This window comes from Chelonoidis abingdonii, chromosome 15 (assembly GCF_003597395.2).
Source record: "Chelonoidis abingdonii isolate Lonesome George chromosome 15, CheloAbing_2.0, whole genome shotgun sequence".
NCBI classification, from domain to species: domain Eukaryota; kingdom Metazoa; phylum Chordata; order Testudines; family Testudinidae; genus Chelonoidis; species Chelonoidis abingdonii.
Window position 1 is genome coordinate 45,741,675 of NC_133783.1, and position 26,544 is coordinate 45,768,218.

General features: G+C 41.1%; 1 long non-coding RNA gene across 1 annotated transcript in view; it reads right to left on the minus strand.

The window, feature by feature from the left end:
- Window positions 1-8,134, minus strand: part of LOC142047788 (uncharacterized) — a 441,041-nt gene extending 432,907 nt beyond the window's left edge. Inside the window, exon 1 of the long non-coding RNA XR_012657035.1 lies at window positions 7,937-8,134. This is a non-coding gene — a long non-coding RNA (uncharacterized LOC142047788). The remainder of the gene's footprint in view (window positions 1-7,936) is intronic.
- Between the last annotated feature and the right edge of the window lie 18,410 nt (window positions 8,135-26,544).

Here is a 26,544-nt window from a genome sequence, read left to right on the forward strand (position 1 = left end):
AGGAACAGTCAAAAGAGTGAAATGCCTGCAAGCTGCATGGCAACTTTTTAAAAATACCATTATAGAGACTCAAATTAAATGTATACCCCCCAAATTAAAAATAATAAAGGACCAAAAAATGCCATTATGGCTAAACAGAGTAAAAGAGGCAGTTAGAGGCAAAAGGGAATCCTTTAAAAATTGGAAGTCAAATCCTACTGAGGAAAATAGGAGCATGAACTCTCATAAACCAAATATAAAAGTATAATTAGGCAGGCCAGAAAAGAATTCCAAGAGTAACTAGCAAAAGATTCAAAAACTAACAGCCAAAAAAAACCAAAATAAAAAACCACCTCACCATCAGAAGCAGGAAATCTGCCAATCAGTTAGGCTACTGAATGACAAAGGTGCTAAACTAGTACTCAGGGAAGACAAGGCCATTGCAGAGAAGCTAAATGAATTCTTTGCATCCATCTTCACTGCAGGGGATTGATGGAGATGCCCGTGTCCGAGCCATTCTTTTGAGGTGACAAATTTGAGAACTGTCCCAGACTGAGGTGTCAGTAGAAGAGGATTTGGAACAAACTGGTGAACTTAAACAGTCATAATTCATCAGGACTAGACAATATTCACCCAAGAGTTCCGAAGGAACTCAAATATGAAATTGCAGAACTACTAACTGTGACATGTAGCCTATCACTTAAGTAAAGTTTTGTACCAGATGACTGGAGGATAGTGAATGTGACACCAATTTTTTTTAAAAAATAATCAAGAGAAAATCCTGGCAGTTATTGGCCAGTAAGCCTAACTTAAGTTCAGGCAAATTGGGTGAAACAGTAATAAAAAACAGAATTATCAGCCACATAGATGAACACAGTTTGTTGGGGAAGAGTCAACAGGACTTTTGTAAAGGGAAATTATGTCTCACCAATCATTAGAATTCTTTAAGGGGGTCAAACATGGGGAGAATGGTGATCCAGTGGATATAGTGTACTTGGAATTTAAGAAAGCCTTGGACAAGGTCCCTCATCAAAGGCTCTTAAGCAAAGTAAGCAGTCATGGGCTAAGATGGAAGTCCTCTCATGGATCAGTAACTGGTTAAAAGACAGGAAACAAAGGGTAGGAAGAAAGATTAGTTTTCGGTATGGAGAGAGGTAAATAGTGGTGTCCCCCAGGAATCTGTACTGGGATCAGTGTTGTTCAACATGTTTATAAATGATCTGGAAAAGGGGGGAAAATTGTGAGGTTGCAAAGTTTGCAGTTGATATAAAGTTACTCCAGCTAGTTAAGTCCAAAGCAGACTGCAAAGAGTTACCAAGGGATCTCACAAAACTTGGTGACTGGGCAACAAAATGGCAGATGAAATTCAATGTTGATAAATGCAAAGTAATGCACATTGGAAAACAATCCCAACCACACATACAAAATGAGGGGCTCTAAATTAGTTGTTATGACTAAAGAAAGATCATGGAGTCATCGTGGATAGTTCTCTGAAAACATCGGCTCAATGTGAGGAGCAGTCAAAAAAGGTAACAATGTTAGGGACCATTAGAAAAGAGATAGATAAGACAGTACATAGCACAATGCCACTATATATACACCATGGCATGCCCACATCTTGAATACTGCACATCTGCTCACCCCCTCTCAAAAAAATTATTAGAAATGGGAAAGGTACAGAGAAGGGCAACAAACTGATTAGGGGTATGGAACAACTTCCATATGAGGAAAGATTAAAAAGACAGACTGTTCAGCGTGGAAAAGAGATGACTAAGGAGGGATATGATAGATCTATAAAATCATGAATGATATAGAGGATGTGAATAGGGAAGTTTTATTTACCCCTTAACACAGGGGTTCTCAAATTGGGGGTCGGGACCCTTCAGGGGGGTCACAAGGTTATTACATGGGGGGTCACGATCTGTCAACCTCCACCCCAAACCCTGCTTGCCTCCAGCATTTATAATGATGTTAAATATATTAAAAAGTGTGTTGAATTTATTGGGGGGGGTCACACTCAGAGGCTTGCTCTGTGAAAGGAGTTGCCAGTCAAAAAGTTTGAGACCCATTGCCTTAACATAACACAAGAACCAGGGGTCACCCAATGAAATTAATAGGCAGAAGGTTTAAAACAAACAAACAAAAAAGAAGCACTTAAAACAATTCACAGTTAGTCTGTGGAACTTATTGCCAGGGGACTTTGTAAAAGCCAAAACTATAAATGGATTCAAAAAGAGAATTAGATGAGTTTGTGGAGAATAGGTCCAATCAATGGTTATTAGCCAAGATGGTCAGGAATGTAACACCTTACTGTGGGTATCCCTAAGCTTCTGACTGCCAGAAACTGGGACTGGATGACAGGGGGTGGATCACTTTATAATGTCCCTGTTCTGTTCATTCTCTTTGAAGCAATCTGGTATTGGCCACTGTTGGAAGATGGGATACTGGGCTAGCTGGACCAGTGGTCTGACCCAGTGGTTCTTAACCTTTCCAGACTACTGTACCCCTTGCAGGAGTCTGATTTGTCTTGCATACCCCTAAGTTTCACCTCACTTAAAAATTACTTGCTTACAAAATCATACATAAAAACACAGAAGTGTGATAGCAGACTAACTGAAAAATTGCTTACATTTTCATTTTTACAATATAATTATAAAATCAATTGGAATATAAATATTGTAGTTACATTTCAGTGTATAGTAGTATATAGAGCAATGTAAACAAGTCATTGTCTGTATGAAATTTTAGTTTGTACTGACTTCACTAGTGTTTTTAATGTAGCCTGTTGTAAAACTAGGCAAGTATCTAGATGAGTTGATGTACCCCCTGGAAGACTTCTGAGTACTCCTAGGGGTACATGTACCTCTGGTTGAGAACCACTGCTCTGACCTAGTATGTCTGTTTTTGTGGTCTAAAGCATCTTCCATGTCCTCCCAGTCACTTAGGCCAGTAATCTGGGTGTCATCTTCAATTCAGCCCTCTCACTTGATTCACATATTCAGCTAGGGTGAGTAGACAGCTAGTGTGAAAAATCAGGACAGGTGGTGGGGGGTAAAAGGATCCTATATAAGAAAAAGCCCCAAATATCAGAACTGTCCCTATAAAATCGGGACATCTGGTCACCCTATATTCAGCCCATGTCTAAGTCTTGTTGCTTCTACCTACGTAATATTGTGAAAAACACTGGGTATTTTTCTGTCTGTCTTGACTGCCAAGGCTCTTGTTCAAGCCCTCATCTCATGCCTCAGTTACTCTAATCCATTTCTCTCTAGCCTTGATGCCAGCTCATTGCCCTGCTCAGTCTATTGAAAGTCCTGCTGCTCGGATCATCTTCCTAGGCCACTACTCTGACCATGATTTCCCCCATCCCATTTTTTTTTTAAACACACACACTTACTTCACTGGCTATCCTTCCTCTGCCACAATACATTTTTTTTATCCTTGCCTTTAAGACCCTTTGTGTTTAAAAAGACCTGTCTAGCAGATCTACTTATCAAGTTGTCGATCCCCAGTCTCCCACGTTTGCTGCACTAATGATGTCAGCCTTGATTATCTTGTCTGTTTCATCTCCTTGCTTTCTCCCATTCTGCCTCCGTCAACATTTGTAAAGATGCTATCTTCTCTTTCAGCAGGGATTTATAAGCTTATCGGTGCCACATTGCCAGCAAATCACTTCTGTCTGGCACTCATTAGGCAAATTATGATATTTCCTGCCAAGTTCTTATTTTATTGCTACCTCATTCTCCCAGCCCACTCCCACCCAGCTTCTTTGTTTCATCCTTGTGTAGTGTTCCAACTGTCATTTGGATTGTGAGGGCTCTGGTGCAGAGGCTGTCTGTTACATGTCTACACTGTGTCTTGCACAAAGGTGTCCTGATCCTCAGCTGGGTTCTTAGGTGCTACCATAACAAACAGTAAGATACATTAATGCTTGAAATAATAAGCCATATTATGCTAACTTTGTCAGAGAAGTGTAGATACTATAAAATATTTTGTTAAGTTAGTCATGCCTATCAATGAAAGATCCAGACCATTATCAAAGCTGCATTTCTGCTATGATAAGACAAGATGTCACTTCTTGGAAAGGAGAGGGTACGCCCTACTGCAATTCAGAGCATCTATCAATCTTTCCCTCTGATATTTATTTTCTTTTAGGTAACTGAATGAAACCACATAAATGGAAGACACTCTTTTCAGTACCAGAGGATAAGTCTTTTAAAGTATAGTATAGAAAACAAACCATCAAAGGATTTTTTTTCAGACCTTTGGAAAAAAGTCAAACTTATATGCATCCATTTCTATTGTTTGACAAAACATAAGTCCTCCTCCTGCATTTCTTATACATTGACTTCAACAAGGAGTTTTGCCATAATATGGAGAGCATATTTATTTATTTGATTCACTTAATAGACATTCCTATCCCTCTACTACCTGATCACCTAGCGAATTAAGCCTCACAAATCCCCTGGAGTAAGGAAGAATTATCCTCAATTTATAATGAAGAAACTGAGGCACAGAGAGATTAATAGATTTATCTGAGGTCGCACAATATATCTGCAGCAGAGCTGTAAACAGAATCCAATGCCATTCCTGTGCCTTAGAAAGACTTCTTCCCTATGAGGACAGAAATCAATTGTTTGTTGTAAAAAGGGTCTGTTATGGACTAATTGATTAATTAATAATGTCAATATTGCCCTCTGAAAACCACCACATCATGTATTAGGTAAGATGGCTTGCTTTTAAAATTGCTCATCTCCTATTACACTAAGAACAAGATGACAAATTGGGTTATTTTGCAAAAGCCGTTTTTTTAAATTTACACCATAACAATGTTAATAACTTAAATATAGCAAGCCACGTCTTAACACAGTGATTTGTATATGAAGTGCTTTTTACACTTGGTAAGACTTTTATTCCTAACCATCTGCTTCTTATACAGAATCTGAACAAGATGCTACCATAGTTGTTTAAAGAAATATCAGTTCTTCACAGCTTTCTTTGGTCTCATGTATAAACAAATTATTGAATGCACATCTCCCAATTTGATTAGCATGAAAATATAGTCTGCTTATGTTCAGTTAATCAGAGGGCACACTGAAACATGAGTAAGTAAGCCATACACCAAAGAGTCTGATTCTTGGAGTCTTGAGTCTTTTTATGAAAGATAGTCCATTTATGTTCAGTTAATGAAAGACTGTACAGAAATGTCAGTGTCATGTCATAAGGGTACAATCCGATACTTAAACTTCAAGGGACAAATTCATCCCTGTGTATGCTAATTCCACTTTGTCCCCATCCACTGATGTCAAAATTTGATCCTAATGATCAATGAGGACAAAATCCTTCCTGTCAGGGAGGAAATTGAAAAGACATAGCAAGAACACTACAGTTCTTCTACACAAGAGGCCCTAGATGGTCAAAAAGCCATAGAAAGGTCTGCATCCCCCTGAGCTCTGCTGTGTGGGCCTCTGATTTTGCTGCAAAACCTCAGCGGTCTCACCCTTAGGGATGTTTACTGTGAGCTCTAACACTTTTAATCAATGGAACAAGGATTTTGAATCATTATCCGAAAAGGAACCAGTTACTGGGCCTAACATGGGGGAAGAGAATGGTGGGTAGGCTGGAGAAGAAGCAGTAGAAACAAGGGGCTCAAAATCTGTATGTTTACACTAGCCACAAACCCCAGCTGTGGGGGAGCAGGGCGGAGGGGGTGAAGCAAGCATGATAGTTGCTGGTGGTTCACAGGCACCCCAACTTGCCTCTTGCTTGCAAGGAGGAGAAGATCTCCTCCCTTAAAACTAGCCCTCCTGTAAAACCTATGTGCTGACATAAGTGCTGAGATTTCGACCCTGAAAGCATTAGTATCAAATGTGACGATGAGGTCAAGACTACTTCTAAAGGGAAAACTTAAGGACTAGATTGCTGACCAACACAGAATTGCACACTCAGATTCATGACTTCAGTGGAAATACTCATGAGTACATGCTGCATTGTAATTTATGACACATTTCAAAAGAAAAAGGAAGCTCCAGAGAAGGAGGAATGACCAATGACCTGGAGACTGTGGGTGCCCTTCAGACTATGATAGCCAGTTCAGCAATTAATGATAGATTCAACAGCCTTTGTGCTCCCATATCAACAATAAAACAGAAGATACGAGTTAAAGAGAATGCCTGCTTCTTTCTTTTTCCCTTCCCATTTCTGTTTCTCCCCCTCTTTTTTGCTTTCTTTCCTTTTCTTGACTTTCCCATTTTTTGCTCTATTCTTTTGTCCTCTCTCTCTTTTTCCTGCTTTCACACCCATCCATTTCTTTCTCCTTCTCTCACAGCTCTTCATTTTCTTTCTTGCCCCTTCATCTCCATCTCTGACCCAAGTTTTGACATCTGTCTGGACCATGACAGTGATCTTGTGAGACCCTTTCTCTAATGACTCCAGCTTCAGATAGGAGACTCGACAGGCCTGCATTTTACCTGTGTGCATAGCAGCCTGCCCTCTCCAGGAAAACAAGCAGACCCAGAAGCTTCACCTCCTGGTTGGAACTCTGGATGGATAGTCTCTAGGTTGACAGACTTTGCCAGTTACTATATTTTGGCAGCCATCTCAATCTGAAAACTCGACTCTTAACATGAGTGAGTGACTGTCGCTCTCTCTCTCTCTCCCACAACAAGGCCCTTTGCTGGATTCCTAATGGTGGGTGATACTTAATAAGGGTAGCTCAGGATAGGGCAGCCTGGTGTGGATTTCCACACTGTGTCACACACAACAGCCTTGGCATGAAAGTGTTGTGAGTGGCACTTACAAAGCAGGCAGGAGGGATAAATAAAGATATATGGAAAACAGTTCAGATCTTTATGCACCCGTGATTTGGCACTTTATTGCCTTTTTCGAGTCTGAAAAATCCCCCAAGTGAGACAGGCAGACATCAATAGTCTCCACAAGCTCTGCCTTATTGGGAGCCATTGAGAGGGCAGAACAGTGCAGACAGCTGAGCTGTAGCTCATTGTGGATACATATTCAGTCTCCTTTTGGATTCTTCTTAGTAAATCAAAGACACTGAACGGAACAAATATTGCATTTTGCCCAATCACAATAATTTCTACAAAACAGATATTACACATACTCTTCAGCTAACAAAGGAGTCCTATCTGCAGCCACACGAATAACAAACAAATGCTTAAACAGCAACAACGGCAACAGCAACAAGTGGACAGCAATAGTGCTGGATTGTGGCTGTCTCCTTAATTTTTAAAGTGACACACTGAGAATTCAGCATTCATGTGAACAGGAATTATCATGCAGAAAAACAAAAAGCCACACATACCACTTTGAAAGAATAGTTATTGTACATAAGCTGACAAACAGAGATATCATTAGTTGCACTATGGCCTTATCTGCTTGCTTTCACTGACTCAGTGTATAGTAGTTATCACGCAGCAAAAGAGATTGCTTGCTTAACAGCTGTATTGTAATTATGATGATAGATGTTTCAGGACTACACACAAAGTAACTGTAGCTTTTTAATTATAGATACAACCAGTGCTTAATTTCTACTGAGCCCTGGCACCTCTGGGCTTGCTGTGTCAGGTTTAGGAATTGAGCCATCCTTTGTAGGTGACAAATCTGAGGAATTGTCACAGATTGAAGTGTCACTAGAGGAGGTTTTGGAATTGATTGATAAACTTAACAGTAACAAGTCACCGGGACCAGATGGCATTCACCCAAGAGTTCTGAAAGAACTCAAATGTGAAATTGCAGAACTATTAACTATGGCTTGTAACCTGTCCTTTAAATCAGGTTGACTGGAAGATAGCTAATGTAATGCCAATATTTAAAAAGGGCTCTAGAGGTGATCCCAGCAATTACAGATCAGTAAGTCTAACATCAGTACTGGACAAATTTGTTGAAAAAAGTAAAGAATAAAATTGTCAGACACATAGAAGAACACAAGTTGTTGGACAAAAGTCAACATGGTTTCTGTAAAGGGAAATCATTTCTTACTAATCTATTACAGTTCTTTGAAGGGGTCAACAAACATTTGGACAAGGGGGATCCAGTGGACATAGTGTACTTAGATTTTCAGAAAGCCTTTGACAAGGTCCCTCAGCAAAGGCTCTTACATAAATTAAGTTGTCATGGGATAAGAGGGAAGATCCTTTCATGGACTGTGAACAGGTTAAAAGACAGGGAACAAAGAGTAGGAATAAATAGTAAATTTTCAGAATGGAGAGCGGTAACTAGTGGTGTTCCCTAAGGATCCATCCTAGGACAAATCCTATTCAACTTATTCATAAATGATCTGGAGAAAGGGGTAAACAATGAGGTGGCAAAGTTCACAGATGATACTAAACTGCTCAAGATAGTTTAGACCAAAGCAGACTGTGAAGAACTTCAAAAAGATCTCACAAAACTAAGTAATTGGGCAACAAAATGATAAATGAAATTTAATGTGGATAAATGTAAAGTAATGCACATTGGAAAAAATAACCCCAACTATACATACAATACCATGGGGTCTAATTTAGCTATAACTAATCAGGAAAGAGATCTTGGAGTCATCGTGGATAGTTCTCTGAAGATGTCCACATAGTGTGCAGCAGCGGTCAAAAAAGCAAACAGGATGTTAGGAATCATTGAAAAAGGGATAGAGAATAAGATGGAGAATATCTTATTGCCCTTATATAAATCCATGGTACGCCCACATCTTGAATACTGCATACAGATGTGGTCTCCTCATCTCAAAAAAGATTTACTGGCATTAGAAAAGGTTCAGAGAAGGGCAGCTAAAATGATTAGGGGTTTTGGAAATGGGTCCCAATGAAGGAGAGATCTAAAGAGGCTAGGACTTTTCAGCTTGGAAAAGAGGAGACTAAGTGGGGAATGATAGAGGTATATAAATATCATGAGTGGTGTGGAAAAGTGAATAAGAAAAGTTTTTACTTGTTCCCATAATAATAAGAACTAGGGCTCAAATGAATTAATGGGCAGTAGGTTTAAAAACAAATAAGAGGAAGTTCTTCTTCACACAGCACACAGCAACCGGTGGAACTCCTGCCTGAGAAGTTGTGAAGGCTAGGACTGTAATAGGGTTTAAAAGAGAACTAGATAAATTCATGGAGGTGAAGTCCATTAATGGCTATTAGCAGGATGGGTAAGGAATGGTGTCCCCAGCCCTCTGTTTGTCAGAGGGTGGAGATGGATGGCAGGAAAGAGATCATTACTGTTAGGCTCACTCCCTCTGGGGCACCTGGCATTGGCCACTGTCGAAAGACAGGACACGGGGCTGGATGGACTTGATCTGACCCAGTATGGCCATTCTATGTTTTTACTTATGAAGTGTAAGCAGAAGTCAGGATGAGCTGTACCTGACATCTGTGGGTGAATTATGGGAAGTGTGGAAAGAATGTCCGGAATGTGAAGTCTCAAATATTTGCATAGCACACCCAGACGGAGCCAGCAAGGGCCTGGGAATGGTTATTTTGACATTTTCTGGGATCCCCAATTCTTCATTATTGGGGCAGGATAAATAATGGTTGCCACCTGATTATGTGAATGAGGAACTACACGAGACTGCTTTATAACAGAATGTCTCAATATAAATTAAATGACACTTGCTAGATAAGGGACATGGGTTCCAAAACCCAGTGAACTGAGAGAGATTGGGACAGTATCTGTGCCTGTGGGTGCAGGCCCTTGTGGAGCCAGTAAGCACAGTTTCCACCCCCTCCTCTCTCCACTGTGGAATGTCAGAGTTGTTTTTTATTCCCTTAAGACTCAGATACAGGTTGCTGAGCTGAACTCACACTTTGGGCCCAATGGTGCAATAGCACTGGGCTCCCCTAGTATGTGCTGAGAATCACTAAGAGCTGAAATCACAAAAGAGCTGAAATTACTGACCCTGGAGCACATGAGTGCTGTGCTAACTAGTGGGGGAGCCTGAAGCCTATACTGTGGAACAGAGCAGCTGGGGAGTGGAGAGATTTGGTGGGGATGGCTGGAGCGGACCACAGGGAACAGCTGGTGGAGGCGAGCGGCTGGCTGGAAGTAGCTGTGGGACGTGTGGAGCAGCCCACAGAGCGAGCGGGGCCGAGCATTTGCAGGGACAACTGGAGCAGCGCAACGAGGCATGCGTGTGGAGCGGAGCAGTTTGTGAGGATGCCGAGGAGCAGAGTGGACGCGGCTGGTAAGCGAGCAGTTCGTGAGAAGGGGAAGCCAGAACCCACGGATAGCAAGGGGCAGTTGGCCCTTGGACCACGTAAGGTGCCTCTTTCACCCAGGCTGGGGGAGGACCTCTACAGATAGCTCTGAATTCTGGGTGGCATTGACCAAAGACTTTTGGGTTGTTGAACTTTGGGAGTGATTGGACTTAAGACCTAAGGGGAAAAGACATGCCAAATGTACTTGGGTGGTTATGGTTTGTGTTATAACTCTGTTTGTGGTGTTCTCCAATGGGAATGCCGCATTGATCCTTCCTTTTATTAAAAGATTTTGCTACACTCAGACTCCGTGCTGCAAGAGGAGAAGTATTGCCTCCTAGAGGCGCCCAGGAAGGTGTGGTATGTAAGTGTCCATCCTGGGTGGGGGCTCGAGCCGGTTATGCATGGTGGTATTGAAACGGAACCCCTGGATACTGAACCCGGCCCTTGTTGCTGCCAACTCAGAGGGGCAGAAGGGTTACAAAAGTAAGTAAAGTAAAAAAAAATTGCTTGAGCCCTGGCACCTCTTTCATTACAATTTAAGAACTGGATAGGACCACATATGAAGCACTGTTTTCCAGTGAAAAGTCACATTGACTTGTCAGTGACCTTAGAGTGTCTGTTTAGAGCTGGTTGCAGTTAATATGAAAAAGTACATGCCTAAAGTAAGGACTCTCTTTAAATGCACTTCCTTGCACCAATGCAAAGACCCAGCCACTTCCTCTTTAAGCAAATGGAAGCACTTTATCCTCTCATAGAGAACACAGTCTTTCAAGAAAATCACCTTTTCTTTCTGGGAACACTTACGAGAAAACATACTATAGCCCATGAAACTCGCCCACCAGGGACAGCTGTCAGACCCTCTGCTGCTCCAGCCAGAGCCCAGCATAACAATGTAAACTTCAGCCCCATCCCTATTTTATTAGCTTGTTTAACTGAGTTCTATAAAATATTTTATTCCCTCCTCCCCAGTTATTGTATATTCAGTTCTTTACCAGATGATTAAGAAGCAAGAGTGACTGTGGGAGGGCCTGTGCTCCAGTCAGGTGAGCGTAAGTAGAGCAAGCAAATAAGAACAGTAGCAAAGTCCGGGGTACTAAGTCCACTCTGTGTGTCCATCCCAGAGCTGGCAGAAGCTACTCATTCATTCTCTGCACATTAGTCCCCAGGGCCAAGGGAGAGGAACAAGAGCTTGAAGCAGGAACTTGCTTCTCTTCTGGGAGCATGAACTTCTCCCCAGCCCTACTCCAGCCTGCAGTGATCTGCCTCTTCTTGTGAGTCAGCTTCTGGCCTGGTAACTTTTAGTCCCAACTCTTTTGAGGTAACACCAAAGTCTAACAAATAAAACTCCAGCGTCCTTACAAAAGGTCTTCAGCACTGACTCCAGCTCAGAGGTCCTTAAACCCCTCTGCTTAGGGCTTACAGTCATCCTTATTCCCAGGTCCATCCCCTAGAGTGGGTTCCCAGTCCAGAAATCCTATAACTAGCAGTCAAGATCTGCTCCATGAGACTCCCTTGCTGCTGTTTTCCCAGACTTCTTACTATAGCCTGTCAGCAGGCCTCTCCCACAGCCTCTTGTGATTCACCTTTTTTTTAGGGCCAGGACTCTTAAGGCTCTCCTCTGGAATCCTCCAACAAATCTCAAACCAAAATATGAACAAAAACCCACTCCCACCCTGCTCAGGGTTTGGCCTTCCATGCCTCTGAAGTCTCCCTTGGTCTGTTCCTCAGACACCTCCCAGGACTTTGTCCCTAGAAACCTTTTCTTTATGGCTCACTACCACAGCTTGCTCTGCCTTCTGGCTATTCTGCATCTCTCCTGGCCTCTTACCAGACTTCTCTTCTCAGGAGAGAATCCTAGGGCCAGCTCTTTCCTGGACCCTGCCAGACTCTCCATTCTCTAGTGCCACAAGATCAGCTGCAAAAAGTTCCTTCTCTTGTGCTTCTTTTCCCTACAGTCACTATCCAGCTCCTTCCCTCCCTGGACCTCAGCTTTCATTAAGACTGCCACCCTCCTCCAGGTGCAGTCAGGTGGGTTAATTGGCCTCTCAGGCCCACATTAACCCTTTCAGAGCCAAGTATACACTCCATCATATTTGGCATCAGTTACTTTGTGCTATTGTGAATGATATTCTTCTTCCTACTTTGTTTTCATGGCTGTTCAGTCTGGTTAGCCCAGCAGAGCTCATGCATCTAAAAGAGAAGGTAAGGGATTCGATCTCACTTTGTACATCACCACAAGATTGTTTGTTAAGTTCTGATCAGTTATTGCTATAGAATTTATGGGAGGCTGGCAGCTGAGAGTGGGGAAAGTGGAGACCCATTGTTTTAGCTCTGGCTTTCCCCAGCAGCTGGCTCCACCCCTTCTACACCACTAGAGAAACAAGACATGCCACAGAATCTAGCGCTTTCTCTCTTCCTCCCCATGTGTAAATTGGGAGTAATAATACTTATTTCCTTTGTTTTGTTGGTAAGAAGATTAAGCAGTTAGAGTTAACCATCTTGTAGATGCAAAGTGTCCATATAAGTGTTAAAATTATTGCCAATATTACAACATATTATTCATGATTTAATAAAATCATGCTTTTCCTCTTTCCTCAGTTAGCCATGTGACTCACAGGTTTAGCAGGTACCTCACCATAATGGAGAGAAGGAATGTCATACAGATACTGATATTCTCATTTTAACCTGGCTGTTAATTTTTCCATTAACCAAGCAGTCTGTGTACAGAGAGAAACAGAGTTTAGTCTCTCTCTTTATGGCTTTTAACATAAGAAGCTAACAAACAGGGAATAATAGTGTGGGGAGAGAACAGTAGATAGGAAGAGGAGGAAAGAGACGTGAAGGGATGATTATTTCTTACAGAGTTTAGATATGAGTGTTTCTAGATTCCCTTGGAATGGGATGAGAGATACTGGTCTCTTTTAAGCCAATCTCAGAATATTTGGTTTGCAGGATTTAGAATGTAAAATACATTTTCCTGCAATAATAGAACTACAGAATAGAAAACAGAATAGTTTAACTATTTCAATTAGTCATACATATGGATATCTATTGTTTAGGTGTGACATAGGTCCAAGTTAAATCCCTTATACATCAAGAAGTACAAATGGTATTTGTAGATGGATAAGCATCTGTGATTCAGGCCACATTTCCCACTTGGTTCACCAGCTCACTGTTCTTAAATCAACAGTGCACTTTAAATAATCTGTCTCCTATGATGGAAAGCTAGCAGTTCCTTGCTCCTACTTTTTCTACAGCGCTCAAGGGAAAGAGTCCCTTTATATTGCTAGCCTGACCAAATAATATGCCAGACATTGAGACTCAGATGAACCTAATAAACTCAGATCATTTCAAATCCAAAGCAGGATCTCAACAGGAATGTAAAGTCAGTGCTTAATTATAGGTGACATGAGAAAATTCTTTCAGCAAATCAAATTGTCCTAATCCCTGCCATAGTCATCAGTGAAATGCTACAGAGGAGTCAGAGCATAGAGGAGAGCTAGTCCAGATGTACAGTGAATCCCTAGAGCTCTTGAGTGCAGCTCATGGGCATTTCACCACCTTAACTATGGATAATACTTAAGGCCCCTTGACATGAACAGGAATGGGTTTTTCAGCAGTAAACAGCTTAGGCTGTTCCTTGGCAGCAAGACAGGAGCAATATTTACATCAAGATGAAGAGGACATTGTCAAAGTATTTCCCACAGATTAAAAACAGTGTTGTTACTCATTATTTATAATAACCCCTTGGAAAAGTTAACTCTGTCTCCTTAAAGAGTTTTAATTACTTGTCCTTTCAGGGTTTGGTGACACCGAGGCCTTTTCTCATGTACACTGGGCTGTGGGAGTTCTTCCTGGGAGGACAATGGAACATGAAAACATTTATTTTAAGATAGAAAGAAAATAGCATATGGAAAACTTTATAAACCAAAATCAACAATAAAGGGAGATTAGATTTGAGGCCTCCCAACCTTTAAGGTCTCCCCCTAACTGGTTCTCAGTGTAGAGCACCAGATGCAAAAATATCACGATTTGTACAGAATCTTGCACAACAAGGTTCTGATCCACGACTGAGACTCCTAGGCAGTACTGCAGGACAAATTATAATTAACAATAATACTCACTATGCAAATGTTTTATTTTACTTTTAGGCTAGAACTATTCACGGAGGTCATTATCCAGCATTTACTTAGTTCTTGCATGGGTAACCCCCCACTGAAGTCAATAAGAATTTGCCTGAGTAAAGGCCCAGATTTTTAATTGTTTTTAGGTGTTGCTGCACTTAGTATTGCAAGCCTAAATAACTTAGGACCACATATCTCATTTTCAAACTGATTTAGGCACTTGGGAGTCTAAATCCCATTGGCTGTCAGTGGTCCAAAGAGAGGGACTCAGATGACATCCCCCCATCTACCGGCTCCAGCTGAATCCCAAACATTACCTGAAATGAAATAAAATTAGACTTACAGCAACAACAGCTCCAGCCCATCTCAACTAACTTCTTCTCCGTTCCCCAAAATGACAGCTATTACCACGCTTAATATCATTTAAGAGACTGTCTTCCTTCAAAACTCTTCAGCTACAAAAAAGAAAACAAAAAATGTTGTTAGAAGAAAAGCCTTATTTCATGTTTGACATTTCAGACACTTTAACTGTTTTTTCTTCTGTTCTGAGTCTTTAATACACAGATAAAATGTTCATTAGTGTGTTTACCATAGTATTAAGTAGGCTAAAGTCTCTGTATGCCAAACTCCAAACCTTATTTAACACTGTTTAATGTTAAGCAGTAACTAAGTTATGTTAACACTATCCCATTTAATCCACCTGAGGAGGATTAAGGGGGGAGGCTGCTTCTTGAAGGATCAATAATGTAAAGTTTATTTGACTTTATATAGTTAAAAAAGGATATGTCTGTGTTTGAAATTTATGGTCAACTATGGATCTGGTAAACTCTGTTGATGCTGAATACTTTGTTGGCAAGTGCTCACTATTTAAACGATACATTGTATGCAAAGAAATGCATAAAAATAACACTTAGCAATTAAGTTTATCTCCCAGGCTGCAATTGTCCTAGAAATGAAGAGGAGCGAGAGAAATTAAATAGCTCCTTGAGATAAATAAATACATAGAACAACCATATATCATTCTAAAAGAGAGAGAGAGAGAGATCTGCATACATGCATATACACATTTGCAACAGGTGAAAATGGGATACTATTTTCACTCTTATTGGCTATCAAGTAAAGTGGGTTAGAAAATGGAATTTCCATTCTAGAGGATATTCCAACATTTCAAATGTTGTTTTCAAATTGGAATGAAAAGTTGAAACTTCAAAAATTTCCTGCAGAACAGAAATTCCAAAAAAATTGATTTGGAACCACTGAAATAGTTCATTTTGATAATGTCAAAATGTTACGATATATATGTTATTATATTATATTCATTATATTATAAAAGTCAAAACAAAAACATGACATGATAAAATCAAAATGAAACATTTTTACCACAATAAAGTGAAATGTTTCAACATTACTGAAATTAAATAAGAAAATGTTGTTGAAAATTGAGAAGTTCCCATGAAATGTTTCTGTTTTGACAAAACTTCCTTTTCTGCCAGAAAACTGTTGAGTTGAAAATTTTTCAACCTGCTCTATTATTGAGTATGGAGTGTGATTGCCATGGTACATACAGCCTCGAATGTGTTCTTTAGACTACTCTGATGACTATTTCAGCGAATGCTGTCGAACTAGCAGTCATGGGAAGTCTCTGGCTCATGATGTCCCATCTCAGCAGGGACAGTTTGATATGCTATCATGAAGTTGTCTGGTTGTGCTCCAACACTGTGTAATGTATGCAATGAGAGCTGCTTCATGCTGACTGACAACTTTGTGGTGCCTCATGGGAGCTTAGGAGATCTATCCCTTTAATTGTCAGCATCTTCCACCTGATTAGCACACACACCAGTTCTGGGCATCTGGACTAAATCAAGGGTAGCAACTGTGGGAAGTTTTAGCGAACAAAGTGTAGTATAGAGATGGCCTTCATAGGTGCCTAGAAAGCACATTTTACTCTATCTTTCTAAAATGAAAAGCCTCACAGATTCATGATTTTTGACTGTTAAAAGTGTATGAAGTGCTCAGAAACAAGCTTAGGTGTAATATTGTGTCTGTCAACATCGTGGCTGAGTTTAGATGTGTCTGAGGGAAAATAATGTTTCCTTAGTAGCAGAAAATTGCTTATTTTACAAGATGACATGGAGAGAGTTATCTATTTCAGATTTATGGGGCAGCAGTTTTAATAATACACTTCAGTGGCAAAGAGAGATTTGTTTTACAGCACACTTCCTGGTGCTGTGCTTGTATATACAGGTTGCACCTTGAAAATTAAAAATACAATATGGACGGACCCATATGTTTGCTACAGAAAGGTAACCAAAACCAGCTAGAAATACTTTCTTATGAGCAACCCATCATGCGACCAGCTGGCCAGATTCATGCTACTGATGAATATTGCTCTCTGTGTAGTTACATTAAGGAGAAATTTGGCCCGTGATCTGAAACTTTTTGTGGATAGAAGCATCTCTGTGTTCTGATGGAAATAAAATTATTACAAAAGTATACTTGTTTATCCAAGAATACTTACACAAACCAATGTATAAAAGCAGCTTTCTCCTCCCCGCAAATACTAAGTGAGGTCAAAATCTGGTCTCAGTTTACATCTGTGTTAATCCATAGTTACTGCACTAGAGCCAATGGAGTTATTCTGGATTTACATGAATGTATCTCAGAGCAACATCAGTCTATTGATCTTTGACACAGTAATGATTTATTTCATGGACCAGCTTACTTTGGGTTAGAAAACAAGAACACTCATAACTGTAGTTATTAAGTGCCACATTCTGATGCCCTTACTTACGTTGAATAGCACCTTGCTCCATCTGTAGTCCCATTAACTTCAGGGGTCCTGTTTATAGTGTAAACACTGCCATTCAACATGAATGAGGGGAGGGGATCTGAATCTGGACCCACTGATATATTTGTTAAAATCTGCAGCAAAGAGGTTTTATTTAAAGGCCATACTTCTAGAGTGAGGGATCGGCACATCCTTTAAAATCAAAATACATACACAGAGGAAACATTCAGACCTATGGAAAAATGATGCAAATTCAGCAGTGACATAAATGGTGGTGTAGCTTATATGTTCAGTGGAAGATCATTGGAAAACAGGTGTAAATAATAAACTAATATAACTTACATTGATCTAGTATGCATTAGGTATGCAAGCTGAGTGGAACTTATATGCTATAGCAACTAATAGGCAGATAATATAAAGTACGTAGAGTGGTATCTTTTGCTTAAATTTGCCTAATGAAGAGCCACTTAGGGTTGAAAATTCACAGTCCTTCCGTAGTTCAATTTTGTTTCAGTAAAGGATCAAGAAAATTGTCATCTAGATGCAGAGAAGTTTCAAAGCACAGAGGAAGAAGCATTGACCTTGCAGACCTATGACATCAAAATACACTGGCAGAGAGCGAGAGAGTGAGAGAGCCAGTAAAGATCAGTCAGGGCACAACATAGTGGTGGTAATTAAATTGCATCATGTCACTAATTAGACTTCTAAGTAGGGGCTGGGCACAGAAGAACATTTTTAGGGTAGAAAAAAATCCCTGTCCACTGTCATAAAGGCTGTTAAAATCTTCCTTCAGAACTTGGAATGCAGCCCTCGGTTCAAACCTACAAGGGAAGCAGATTTTCTGGGATGATATCACAGCATCAGCCAGCCAGTATTTCCCACTGTGCCGTATAATTCAGGAAGCACAATACTGCTTCTTTCCACAGTATGAATAAAGTAAAAAATACTGGGGTGTTCCCTGTTTTTTGGACTAACGGGCAGATTGCACAAGACCTTACTGCCCTTGGAGAAAGCAGAATATCCCTTAGCTGCCTTTCATCAGTTCTAGTTTCACATGCAGAAGATTCCACTTATCTGATACAAAAATAAGATGTGCCAAATTCTTACTTCAGGTGGGAGAAAGGGATAAGTGGTTGGCAATGAGCTGTAAGATGCACCTGAAATCCATGCAGAAATGGGCATATTTTTTCTACTGAAGGAAAAATTCAACAAAAAATTCAGAAAAGTGGATTCCTGTGCTCAGTGCAGTTCAATCCCTAATTGCACTGACTTGGCGTGGAATAGTTCAGCCAATGGGTAGGAGACTGGACACTGGCATATGGATACAATAGGTATAGACGATTGAATACCAGGGCATGGGATCTTCATTTGCAGACCAGAAGATATTACTATCCATGCTACACAAGTAGATGACATTGGTAAAAACAAGTTTTTTGTTTATCCTACCTTGTATTCCTCTATGGAGTATCCAGAGTAGCAGTATCCAGATCCATGGAGAAATACTTCTGGTTGCTACACTATTGCACTGGAGCTCCAGCATGGCATCAGCACAAAACACACACAATGGTTCCTAGAGAAATCTTTGTAAATGGATTCCAATCTATTGAGACCAGCAGGTGTGTCAGTGCTGTCAAAGAGGCAGACAGTGCAGGGGCCTCTTATTATTTGAGTTAGGACTCAGTGCGAACTGAGAGCCAACAGGGGTGGCAAGAATGGTGTTTTTGAGGAAACAGAAAAGAATGGATATAGGCAGGTAAGTTGTATCGACTTGTAAAGTGGCAGGGCAAGATAGGAAAAAAAACTATCAGGAGCATAGTCAACAAAGAACAGAAGCCAGAAGTTTTGATCTCATGGAATAATGAGCAATTAAAAGCAGCATAATAAAAAAAGGCACATACGTACCAGAATCATGGCTTGTGCACCCTTAATAGTGAACACAGACATTACCACCATACACTATGATTACATGATGGATGGGACATATATACCAGTCAGTGGTTGTACACTGAAGATGAAAAGAACTATATAAACGCCAAGTATTGTTAGTATTACTAGTTCTTGTCTTTTAGAAGCTACTTTTGCATTTTTGAGAGTGAGTTGGGGGTTCCACCCAGGTTAGAAGATTTTTAGGAGAAAGACACTCAGCTCAGACACTGTAGTAAAGGGGGTCATGTAAGTACCTAAGGTGATCATGATGAGATCAATAGATTCCAATCTTGCAGGCTCTTTTAAAAATTATTTAAAGTGTGGTGACACCTACTGTTCTCAGACAGGGAGTAGGGACCGTTGTGCTAGGCTCTGCACAAATAACAAAGACAGTCCCTGCCCCAGACAGCTCACTATAGAGGATTTAGACAATTTGCAACTAGTGTATAAACAGAGAAATTTGGTGGAAGCCGGTGGAACAACAAATAATAGCAGGAACAGAAGCATTTCCATTAGTTCATATTCTCAGAGGAGGGCATAGGGTCATCAGCCATACTAAGTCCAGATGGTAGCAATTTCTAGGCATCGTAGCAAGGGTAGGTTGGAAAGGGGGATTTATGACCCAGATCAGCAATCTACTTAAATGTTGTGCCTAACTTTAAGTGTGAGAGAGTAGTAATTGTGACTATTCCTGTGCTTCAAAAATTAGGCATGTGCTAACCACCATGGGGCCTAAAAGAGGGTAAGTTGGTGGCTTTGCAAATTTTGGCGAGTTCGTCACAAGTGAAAGGGGCAGCAATGGAGGAAGCACAAAGATGTTTGTGAGAAAAGCGGAGAAGCAGGTGACCAGGGCTCCTCAATGGCTTCAGCTAGAATTCTGCATACAGAACACCTGTGGTTTTGAGCCTGATTGTCTAAAACAATTTGCATTCCTACAGGACAAAAATAAAACAAACCCGTACAATGATTTAGTTTGTTAGGATTCATTCTTGTCCTGGTCAGATTCATGTGCTTCAGAATCATATTCTTTTTATTTGCCTTCATTTACTGGACTGAAAAATCAATAGTCTAGTCACATAAACCATCTTAATCATCTTTTTTTATCATTTCACTTCTTATCAGTTACCCTAAAAAGGTTTCACACTCAAAAGATTTTTTACAAAATATTGTTCATTCTATTGAGGTGGATCAAAGCCAAATCTGTAATATGAAAGGAAAACAGAACGCAGAAGGTAAGGAAAAATCCAAGGGATGTGAGACATAGAATTCAGATATTATTTAATTGGGGTTCTTCACCGTCATGTCTCCAACAATGTCCTTGTTCTCACATAGAAGTGAAGTAGCAGTTCAAATATAAATTATCTATTTTCACTGAAACATGAAAAAGACAGGGAAAATTACCTAAAGATATTAAATTAAAATTAGCATAATTTAGGAAGTATTTAGTAGAGCAATGTCTTCAGCATACATTTGAACGTGCTATGAACAACCATGCTGCAATTAATAAAGAGCAAGTTAAAAACTGATAGATCCCACTCTCCATTTGTGAATTTCGTAAACAGGAAATGATTATAACAAATATGGCCAATCTATTTGACATGAAAGTCAGTGACTCACAGGCTATAGGTATGAATGAATGAATAAAGAAAGAAATCAATAATAGCTTCATAGGATACTGGTATTGGTGATCTTAAAACTCTAGCTTTTAGACCTAGTACTGTATATTTTCCTAGTATGGTTTTGAAAGAGAAAAAATTCTTTGTTCAGTTTTCTTCTTTCATTTGGTACTACAGAAATAATGGACCAGATCAAGGGAGCCCTTAATTTACACCAGTTGAGGATCTGGCCTATAGAGTGTAATCAGGGGTGAAAGTAACTTAAAGGACTTACCCGCTGGACTCCTGGGTGGGGGCGGGGCCTCAACCAGAAGAGGAGTGGCCTCAACCTGAAGAGGCGGGGCCTTTCAAGATTTAAAGGCCGTGGGGGCAGAGGCATCTGGGAGCCCCGGGGCTCAGAGGCAAATTAAAGGTCCCGGGGGCACCATGGCCACCATGGAGCTCTGGGCCCTTTAAATCACTGTAGGAGACTGGCTGCTCTAGCTCTGGCAGGGATTTAAAGGTCTCAGGGCTCCCCGCAGTGGCAGGAGCCCCAGGCCCTTTAAAATCCTGCCAAAGCCCAGCTGCTGGAGCTCCAGCAAGGCTTTAAAGGGCCCAGGGTTCCCCACAGTGGCAGGAGCCCCAGGCCCTTTAAATCCCTGCCTGAGCCCAGCTGCCGGAGCTCTGGCGGTGCTTTAAAGGACCCAGGGCTCCCCGCAGAGGCTGAAGCCCTGAGCCCTTTAAATCACCACCGTGGAAGCCTGTCCAGTCCGGCACAGCATACTGGCTCTTGCCGGTACGCCGTACTGGACCGTACCAGCTTACTTTCACCTTTGAGTGTAATTATAATACATTCAGACAATGCATTTATAACCTTTTTGTGCATCAGCCAGTGTCTTACTATATTAGGACAATGCAGTCATTGAGCCTATAAACCTTGATGCACCTTATCTGAAATTATCTCAACAAATCTTTGAAAGTAGAAGAGGAAAATTCAATTTTATGTACAAATGGAAAGCCATATTTGTGGTATCACAATATATTTTGTGATGATATGTCTGTAGCTTTCCAAAGGATCACACAGACATATTTAAGGAACTGGCTAGAGAATTTATAAGCCTGTTCAAGGAGCAAACATAATATGATGCAAAATGACTGATGCAGCTGTAAAGAAAATAGAATGACATGATTTTTCATCTCCCAGACATTGGAAAAAGGCTTCTGAAACTATGGTTTAGAAGTATCAAAATGCACAAGGGGAAAACTTAATGGCTTTGGCTTAGTGGAGTTACGCAGGTATAAAGATTATGTCACTGAGTAGAGAATTGAGGCCAATATATCCATGGCCAGAACATTTCATAGCAACTTGCTAGTATAAATGTTTTGGTCTATTATTTCGACTGTTATGCTTTTGTATTCTCTCTTGCCGGACTTTACAAGCAACAAATAGATATACATGCATGGAATATAAGTAATTTGTTATTCCCCAAAATCACAGAATCATAGAAATATAGGGTGGGAAGGGACCTTGGAAGGTCATCAAACCCAACCTGTCACAGACCAGGATGTGGGCACTCATGCCTAGTGTTTGGGGCAGGAATCAGCTGTCAGGAATCAGAACCAGGGTCAGATATTAAGTCTGAAGTAAGGAATTGGAGCCAAAGGTGAAAGCTGGGTTACCTGGAGTGAGACAAGACAGAAACAGGGCTGGGAACAAGCAGGTTCAGGAGCTGTTATAGCCATGAACAAATGCTATGAGCGGCCATCCAGAAGCTATTGCTTGTGGGCTTAAGAGCTGTTCTGCTCCACCCACCAGTCAGAAGCTGTATCCAATCAGGCAGTTACTACACACCTGCTGTACTTGCTGGGTGGCCTGGAGACTGGCTTTGCTGCAGGCCCTGATTCCTGACAGTACCCCCCAGTTGAGGGCACCTCCTAGGCCTCAGATCCCAGTTTCTCAGGATACTTCCAGTGGCACTCTTGCAATAGGTCTGGACTGTAGCCTTCCCAGACCACAAAGTACTGGAGTCTTCCTTTAACTCATCAAGAGCTGAAGATTCTGTGGACCAAGTACTTCTCCTGTCCACAGATTGTTATGGGTAGTGCATTGGGCATGTATGCTCAGTGTAGGGCTTTAAAAGAGAGAGATGAAATATGAGGTACATCAAGGATTCAGACAGCTGCAATCAGAAGGTCGCTGGCTTTACCCATTCTATAATCTTGAAGGGGCCCAGGTATTGTTAGTCTAGCCTGGCATTTTGGAGGCTTAATTTAAGGTTCTGGGCAGAGAGCCACACCTTATCCTCCATGGTCAAATTGTGGCAGCCTGACAATCTTGGTTTGCACGGTATTTGTAGGTTTCTTTGATGGACAGCAAGAGTTTCTTGAGCCCCCAGTGCATGTGGAAGGTTAATTTCTCAGCAGCTGGTGCTGCTGAACTTCCAATAAACCTGAGTGGAGGCAGAGGTGAAAGCCATAGTTTGCAAAGAATGGACAAAGGTGGGTTGAGGCATGGATTGCATTGTTCTTTGTTAATTTGGCATAGCACGGCAGGGAGAGGCAGTCATCCTGGCAGTAACTCAGAAAGCAGTGAAGATACTGCTCCAAGACTTGACTGTCTCTGTTTGCCCATTAGTCTGTGGGTGATAGGCAGACAAAGTGAGAGACTCAACACCAAGTAGTCTGAGAAATTCCCACCAGAACTGTGGTCCTCAGTCCGATACAATGCCTGTCAGTAAGCCATAGTAATGGAAGACATTTTTGTCAGGATCTTACTATTAAACCCAGGCCTGCCAGGTCTCTAGGCGGTATTCTTTGCTGCTGCACCATGACTGTACACTGACTCACTGTTCTTGACCAATGGGCTTAGTGCTTAAGGCCTACAGACACACAGCAGCCATGCCCAATGCAATGACTTGGCAATGGGTGGTAAGGCCTAGTGGTCAGAGCAGAGGGTCAAAACCAAAGACAACATCAAGCACCATGCCGAAGGTCAGAGCTGGAGACAAAGTTGGGTGCCAGGCCAGGGGTCAGAGCTGGAGACAGCATCCAGGGTAAGGCTGATGAGCAGGAGCCTGGAGTAGAAGCCTGGAAGAAAGCAGGAACTGGGAGTAAATCACCTACAGAAACTGGCAAACCCCAGGAACTGCTGCAACACAGGCATGTTCTTGGGTGTGGCCAAGTCAGATATTGCCACCGCCTTGCATGGATCAATGGGAAGTCCCTTGGGTGAGATGGTATATCCCAAGAATTGCTCTTTGTTTTTATTGAGCTCACATTTCAAGTTTTGCAAGTGGTTTTGGCAGAGTGATGATTGTGGAGGACCTGACTTTTGGAAAAAAAATAGGATGTGATCCAGATAAAAGATGACAAATTGGGCCAGCATGTCCTTAAAGATGTAATTTATGAAATGTGTTGGAAGATCACCTGGGTGTTGCACAATCCAAATAGAATGACAAAATATATGACAAAATGTTTGTCCGAGCCACCATGGTGCCTCATGGAAAATGTAGTTCTGGGTACATTATAACCCATTTTGCCATATGGCTGTTCTCCTCAACAGGTCTCCGTCTCCCACGAGGCACCATGAACTTCCATGTTGCTGAGCTACTATGGTGCATCAGGAGTGTCCATGGAAATTCTGTTTTTCTATATGCTGTAGATGTGACCTGAGGAAGTAAGCAAATCATAGTGGCATGTGGCAGTTAGCTGAAGCCCTGTAGGTTGGGGGATAAGATTTACAGATTCATAGACTCTAGGACTGGACGGGACCTCAAGAGGTCATCGAATCCAGTCCCCTGCCCTCATGGCAGGACCAAATACTGTCTAGACCATCCCTGATAGACATTTATCTAACCTACTCTTAAATATCTCCAGAGATGGAGATTCCACAACCTCCCTAGGCAATTTATTCCAGTGTTTAACTACCCTGACAGTTAGGAACTTTTTCCTAATGTCCAACCTAAATCTCCCTTGCTGCAGTTTAAGCCCATTGCTTCTTGTTCTATCATTAGAGGCTAAGGTGAACAAGTTTTCTCCCTCCTCCTGATGACACCCTTTTAGATACCTGAAAACTGCTATCATGTCCCCTTTCAGTCTTCTCTTTTCCAAACTAAATAAACCCAATTCTTTCAGCCTTCCTTCATAGGTCATGTTCTCAAGACCTTTAATCATTCTTGTTGCTCTTCTCTGGACCCTCTCCAATTTCTCCACATCTTTCTTGAAATGTGGTGCCCAGAACTGGACACAATACTCCAGTTGAGGCCTAACCAGCGCAGAGTAGAGCGGAAGAATGACTTCTCGTGTCTTGTTTACAACACACCTGTTAATGCATCCCAGAATCACGTTTGCTTTTTTTGCAACAGTATCACACTGTTGACTCATATTTAGCTTGTGGTCCACTATGACCCCTAGATCTCTTTCTGCCATACTCCTTCCTAGACAGTCTCTTCCCAGTCTGTATGTGTGAAACTGATTGTTCCTTCCTAAGTGGAGCACTTTGCATTTGTCTTTATTGAACTTCATCCGGTTTACCTCAGACCATTTCTCCAATTTGTCCAGATCATTTTGAATTTTGACCCTGTCCTCCAAAGCAGTTGCAATCCCTCCCAGTTTGGTATCGTCTGCAAACTTAATAAGCGTACTTTCTATGCCAACATCTAAGTCGTTGATGAAGATATTGAACAGATCCGGTCCCAAAACAGACCGCTGAGGAACCCCACTTGTTATACCTTTCCAGCAGGATTGGGAGCCATTAATAACTACTCTCTGAGCACGGTTATAAGAGACAGTGTAGATTCTCTGTAGCATGAGATCTCGAAGGCAGTGTACCTAATATAACCACAATACTTTCCAGTGTTGCATGTGCTTTCCTCCACAGAGAGTCAGAAAGATGTGTGAGCAAACCTCTCTGTCTCCTACCTGGCTTTGTTGCAAAGATATTATGCTCACTGCGTGAAAAGGCTCCCATTTTGTCTTCTTCTGCACACATAGTGCAATATCCGGATGGTATCCTTGTACCCACATTTTACTTTACATATCTATACAGGGCTGGACACAGAACATACCTGTATATTAGTCACATGTACAACCAGTAGAAAATTTTCCAGTGGATGAGTTTGCTGTCAGAAAATGCTTATTCAACAAAGTTGAAATGTTTCACACTAACGTATCGATTTCATTGAGAGTTTTGACAAGAAATTATTGAAACATTTTGTTTTAACTTGTTTATTTCAAGTCTTATAATAGCTGAAGCCAGCTTTTATATTATAACATAATAATAATATATATAAATGGATATATTATATAATAGAACATAAAAGACTAAACATTTCAAACTTACCAAAATGAAATGTGTTATAACAAACATGCCAAACCTGCAGGGAAAAAAATGCAGAAATTGGGCTTGTTTTTGGCTTAATTGGCTTGTGAGTTGCTTGTTGGCTAGTTTTTGGCTTGTAGCTTGTTGCTTGTTATAGCTTTCGAAGAAGTGAGCTGTAGCCCACGAAAGCTTATGCTAAAATAAATTTGTTAGTCTCTAAGATGTCACAAGTACTCCTGTTCTTTTTGCGGATATAGACTAACACAGCTGCTAGTCTGAAACTTGTTGCTTCTGTTTTTTTTGATCGGCTCCTGGCAAGCAGAGGCAAGGGGCAAGCAAAGAAGTGAGTCAGGGGTGCACACTGGCCCAACACATGCTGGGGGAAGCTAGTCACATAAAGTGTTGGGGTTTTTAGGGATTGGCTTGTTTTGAAATGGGATAAGCTTGATTTTTGGCTTATTGTGAAAGTTTGGGTGCTTATTTACCATGTGAAAGTTGGCAACTGTGGTTATAACATAATAGAATCTATAATATAAACTGTTATATAACATAAAAAGCCTAAACATTCCAACCTTATCCAAGCAAAATGTTTTCATAAGGTTGAAATGAAACATTT